We start from the raw sequence: 6,000 nt of genomic DNA, 5'->3' as shown, positions 1-6,000 counted from the left end.
TGCTCCTCGCCTTTTGAGCTGTCCAACGCTCAGGTTGTCTGGTGAAAAGGTATGAACTTCTGAAAACTCATGGGAGTCTGTGTTGCCACGCGTTTGCAGCTCGCGTCACCTTCACGCTATCCCTTTTTACCATTTTGCCCCCTAAGTCATTATTGTTCTTTTCCCAACATCTTGCATGGCAAGTAATTTACCTTCGAAAGCATGGTGAGAAGATTTTTGACATACAACTTTTTAATGAAATCCCACTTTTGGTCCTTCACCTTTCACTTTTTTTTTTTTTTTCGATCGGGTCCTTGGATTTTTAATTTGTGCAATCAAGCTCCTATTTGCATAAATTTTATTGAGTTGCGGGAGTTTTATGCGGAAAAAGTCATGTATTGAAAATTTAGTATAAGACATAGTGATCAATATCCTAATTAACTATGGCAAGAACCGGAGAATATTTGGAGGAATTCTATTCAATGTTTTTCACACCTTCTATGTGTGTATTTATAGTATAAGGAAGAAAGATGGAAATAGAAAGAAAACATACGAGATGAAATTTTCCTATTTTACCAAATCAATCACGAATCGACCAAATTAATCAAGATGCAACCAGAATCGGTATCCCAATCAAATTCTTTCATATCTTCAATCAATCCCTTCCGCTTCAAATCCAATAAATTGGGCCCGATGTGGAAGAAGTTTTTGCTTCCCGTGGACTATCGCCTACCGGCTATGCACGAGACCGAAAAAGTCTCGACGGCTTATGTTGTAGACGATAAAGGCTGCAATAAGAAACGTCTTACCATAACAACAATTGGAATTTTCATTTTTCCCAAAACACCACTAGATGAACATCGCGCTTGTGTTTTTCAAGTCGAAAATTGGTCGGCTTTCACGGATCAATCGCATCCGGAACGGGAGGAAATTTGAATAGAAAACTTATGCTAATCTCTTGGGACTTCAATTAGACAGATCAGAAGTTCGAGAAAAGCGTGTAAAATCGGGGGTTCGACCTAACAATTATCAACACGGGACCGCACTATCGTGCTGACAATGGCCGATTTTCTCCTTCGAATGAACTCCTAAAAACAGGTGAACTTTGAACTGGTCACGTTGACAAGTACGAAAACCAGGAGTCGCATGCGCCGCGACCAGAAGCAACTCTTCGTGTCCATTAACATAATTGACGAACAAATTGCACCCGTTGATCGTGCGCTGCGACTTGAGATTTGAACAGATCAACCGAAGATCGGAATGTGACGGCCCCTCCGATTTGATTCGACGTCGTTTTCGGTAAATATTGGCTCGTCCAAGTCCAAATTCCACAGCGTCTCCCTTAATTATGTTGGACTGAATATTATACATCTAGCAATCAATCATTGGGCATTCAAGGCGGCTACGTTGCCTGACAAAATGACGAGAAGAAATGTCATCGGAACGGGCATTTGCGCGTGGAATTGAAGTTTCGCGGTCAACGAAAGCACCCCCACCAACGAATTTTCTATTCTGGTATATTTTCATTTGTTCAACGGCGATTGACGGCGACGGGATGGAGTCTTCAACAAGCCGACGGGAGATTTTAAACTTCACTTCGTCGTCGTCGTCGTCGTCGACGACCCGAAAAAAGGAAAAAGTTTGTTGTCCGAAAACTAGACTCGATGAGAAAGGGCCCCAAAAAAAATAAATAAAAAAAGAAAGAGTAATCATTCTTAAATACACCAAATGGTAGAAATTAAATAATTACCGCTGGATTTGTTGAAAATTAATTTATTTGTGGGCCCTAAGCAATTGATTCGGCAGGTGAAAATGACGCGGCATGCCCCGCCGATGGGAAACCAAAACCTCGTTGATGCGACATCTCCGTTCTTCACGCGGGTCGACCCGAAAAGGGCGAGAAAGTCCGCCATTCGCGGCGGTCCTGAAATGTCCTCCTTTTCGTACCTCGACGAAGACTAGGACCCGGTCCGACCGGGAACTAATTTACGAAACAGTGTGAGCGAAGAAAGTTTTGGTTCAAATCTCGTCACAAAGAGACTCACAAGCAATGCGACCGAGATTACCCAACTGCAACTTACCTAACAAGTCCTTCACGTTTCTGTAAAATACTTACATGGGCTCGAAAAAAGAGTTGACCCCGTCAAATGGATGAATCGGGTTGATTTTGGATCCGAGTCGCCAGACCCAGATAGCTCCATTTAGGTTGTATTTGGTTTGACTTTTGTAACGGGCATTGAGAAAATGCAAATTGCATTTGGTAGAAACTCATTTGAAAATAAACTTTGAGTTGAATGGTGTTCGATAAGAACTCATTTGCAAAGGGCTTTGGGCGATTCTTTTATTATTTTTTTTTTTTATAAATCATCGTAAAGCCTCGGGACAGAGGCAAGCCATATCTGTTGCCGATTGGGCGACCCACGGCGAGGATTGCACAACCAAGGCGAAGCTCGTTTGGGTCGCACGACCTCCCAGGCTGCCCTCGCACAAAGAAGATGAACTGTAACAACAAGGTGGCAAAATCGGCATTTGGGAGAATTGGTGAGGTTAGTTTTAGATGAAAAAATATCTAACCCTAGGCTAGCATTTGGTCGGATGATGTATGCTCAATATTGGTAATGACCAACATTAAGCTTCTAGCCTTCCTAAGGCTGGTATTTGCCCAAATGCCACATTAAAAAGGCTTGCCAAACACCCCAGTGTTTTTCCAATGGGTTTTGGAGGCCTAAAGTCCATTGGAAAAATTGAACTAAACCCATTTTCATGCAATATAAATATAATGAGTTATAACTGACCCGACCCGACCCGATCCATATTCCTAACACACTTCTATATTTGTCAAAATTTAGGAAAACTCATACCCAAACCGAAGTAAGAGTACCGAGTGAGAGAGCGCGAGATTGAGCGGAGCGAGAGAGGATGAAGAGAGAGTCATAGATGTAGATTTGGTCTAAATAAAAATGATCATTTAACACCCATATCATGATTAGGCCCATTTAACACCCATTTTGACAAGTCTAGAAAAGAGCCACCACCTACGCATATGAAATTTCATACAAATTTCCTAGCTTCATCGATGAGAAGTCATGTGGGCATAATTTCCTTAAAAATCACAAACTTTAGCTTGAAGTTTCAAGTTTGACCCAAGATTCTTTTTTTTTTTAATATATAAAACACTAACCTTAATTCAGATTTAAACTTTGACCCAAGCTTTTCTTTTTGTTTCAGGTCCCAATCGAGGCCCGAATTTTATTTTCGGTCTCATAAAAAAGCACAAACTTTTAGTTGGAATCTAAAGCCTGTCAAATTTCCATCCAACGGATTGTCGAGCACTTGCTATGTCAAATCTCCAACAACATCACTAGACGGAAACTTGATTGGGGGGGGCATATTCAGGTATCGACTGAAAGTTGAATTTTTTTTACGTGATAAAACAAAAAGTCTGGGCCAAGATTTGGGTCCCGAGTCGATTCGGATAAAAAGGAAAATTTAGGCTAGAATTGAGACCCGAGTCAAACTTTGTGGGAGAGGTGGGCTCAGAGAAAATTTTGGCCCCATCAAATCGGATTGAAGCATAGTGTATTGGGTAAGAATGGCAAAAAATGTCCAAGTAAGCTCTCGAGGATCTGACCAGACAGCCTTAATCCAACTGACATGTTGCAGTCTCTAATCTCTATAATGTTTAGCTCCGTTGATGGGCCGGACCGGTTCAAGCCCACTGTCTTGCTATCCTCCTTGTCGAAGAAGAAATTCTCCAAGATTGAGGAGATGCGAAAGCCGGGATAATCGTCCAAGAAGTTCAACTCTCAAGTCACGTTACTTTCATCAACTTCAAGTTACCCGAACTGGGACAATGTCTAAGAAGTTCTAGATTTATTATACAGCTAATTCAGTTCTAAATCTTTCAATTGTGCTAATTTAGTCCTAAACTCTTTTGACAACTTGCCAATCTAGTCCTAAACCTTTTGAAAATTTGCCAAGTTAGTCTTAAACTTAATGTTTGAATTATTGGCCGGTGGGACTATATTTGCAAATCGTCAAAATGCTTAAAACTAATTGGCACAATCGAAATATTTATGACTGAACCGGCCGTCGTATAATCGGTTCTTGACTTTTTGGATAATCTTCTCTGCTCAAACTTGTTTAAAATTATCTTCTTCTTTTTTTTTATCTCGAATTAGTTTCTATTAAGATGGATATTGGTGCTACATGAATTTGAAGAATAACAATTTTCATAAAATAAATTCAAAAGATTGTATCGCTTAAACATTGATTTTGAATGACCTTTTCCCTTTTCCAATCACTTAGTTCTGAAAATAGATTTCATTCCTTCATGAAAATAAAGTAAGATGAATTTTATTTAATATTTAATTGTTCCATTAACATATACATGATCTTACCAATTAACCACATTTTGATTGAATATTACATTTTCACGAACAGTTAGGCCTTTGTTACATTATTTATGTATTAGTTAAGTTGATACTTAAACACTATCATTACAGATGCCTAGGATTGAAAATTAGAGTAGGTCGTGCCAGAAATCTTGCCCTCCATTCAGCCTCTAATCTCTAATGGGTACAATCCCGATTGCCGAGACCTCGACTCTTGCTTTTCTCTTTCACCATAATCTTAACGTAAAAGTGTTTGAAATTCAAGATTTTCTTAGATTTACTACACGGGGCGTCGCGGTACGCTCGGACTCGAAATAAAATAATGTTAACCTTTGCCCGAAATCGAAACCAAAATCAATTTAGCAAGTCATAGTAAACGCATGCTTAAATCATTGGTAGAACATGGGTGAAGCTAAAGAAACACAATATTTTTTTATTTTTAATTTTTAATTTTCCCCTATTCTTGTGAATATGGAAAAGGGAAAGAAAAAATCTACACGTGAGCTTAAAAGATAATTTCTTCCCCCCACACAGTGCACGAGCTCAGACTTCCAGAGGCAACAGCTACAAGTTTGACCAGGCTTATGTGGGAGACACATGATCGATAATGGTGGAGGTTTCTCTTATTGTGTTTTGTCTTCTTTTGTTTTCTTTTATGATTTACCAATAAAATCGAGTCAACCAGCAACATTGTCTCCCCGTTAATGCTGTCGACCCAACACAAATCATCGACAAAATATTAAGTTTAGTCAACGGACCGATAGCGTGTACCCAGGAAGACGTGGCCCCGATTTTAATACCGATCACGAGTTAGGTTTTCAAATTTCGAGTTAGCTAATATAAACTTTTGAATCAAAATATATTGCCCCGAAAAAAATTAGAGACCTGCTACATGCCCATTATTACCCGGTTTCTGAACAGTTTAAATAATTTGGAAAACAAGCGATTCATAGAACTCCATGCCATTTGCGCTCGAGCCCTAATTTTCCCTTCCACCGATTTTCAACCGTGCTCGTTATTTCTTATTTTCCATTTATATTTCTATTCAGTGGATATCTCGTCGTACATTCACACATCTTTAGAATATATACGAATCATTGGCTTACACACGAGATGTGTTAGAAAGACTGATCAAAGTTAAGAATTGTTTGTGTAGGACGCGAAAGTAGGTAGCTGGGGATAAACATTGACAAACTTAACGTCCAAGCAAGTTTTGGTTCGAGCAAGGATCGAAAAATATGCCCAGGCCTTAGCTCGAGGGGTGCAATTTCTCCATAAAATAGTGTGAAGTCCATGTCCAGCTGCAGACAGAAACAAGGGAGAGGAGAAGAGAGTCAGCGCCGGCATTGCCGGTTAAGCTATTTCCCTAGAGGAAGTCTTTAATGCACGGACCGACCCAGAAAGGACAAAAGAAATGGGAACCCTAGACCTACCGAGCAGCTTCTAATGGCTGGCTGGTTCATTTTTTTAATGGCAAACCCAATTATAACAATGCTTCGAGGCAAGTGCTAGGTGACTTCCGGACACGTGAAAGGAGATTGGATTGATGGGTCGACACTGTGCAAGTTGTGCTGTGGACCTGTGGTCTGGCGTTTCTCGAGATACGAGAAACGTGGACTGGGATATT

Source organism: Rhodamnia argentea, chromosome 3 (assembly GCF_020921035.1).
Source record: "Rhodamnia argentea isolate NSW1041297 chromosome 3, ASM2092103v1, whole genome shotgun sequence".
Lineage (NCBI taxonomy): Eukaryota > Viridiplantae > Streptophyta > Magnoliopsida > Myrtales > Myrtaceae > Rhodamnia > Rhodamnia argentea.
Note: the sequence above shows the minus strand (reverse complement) of the source record.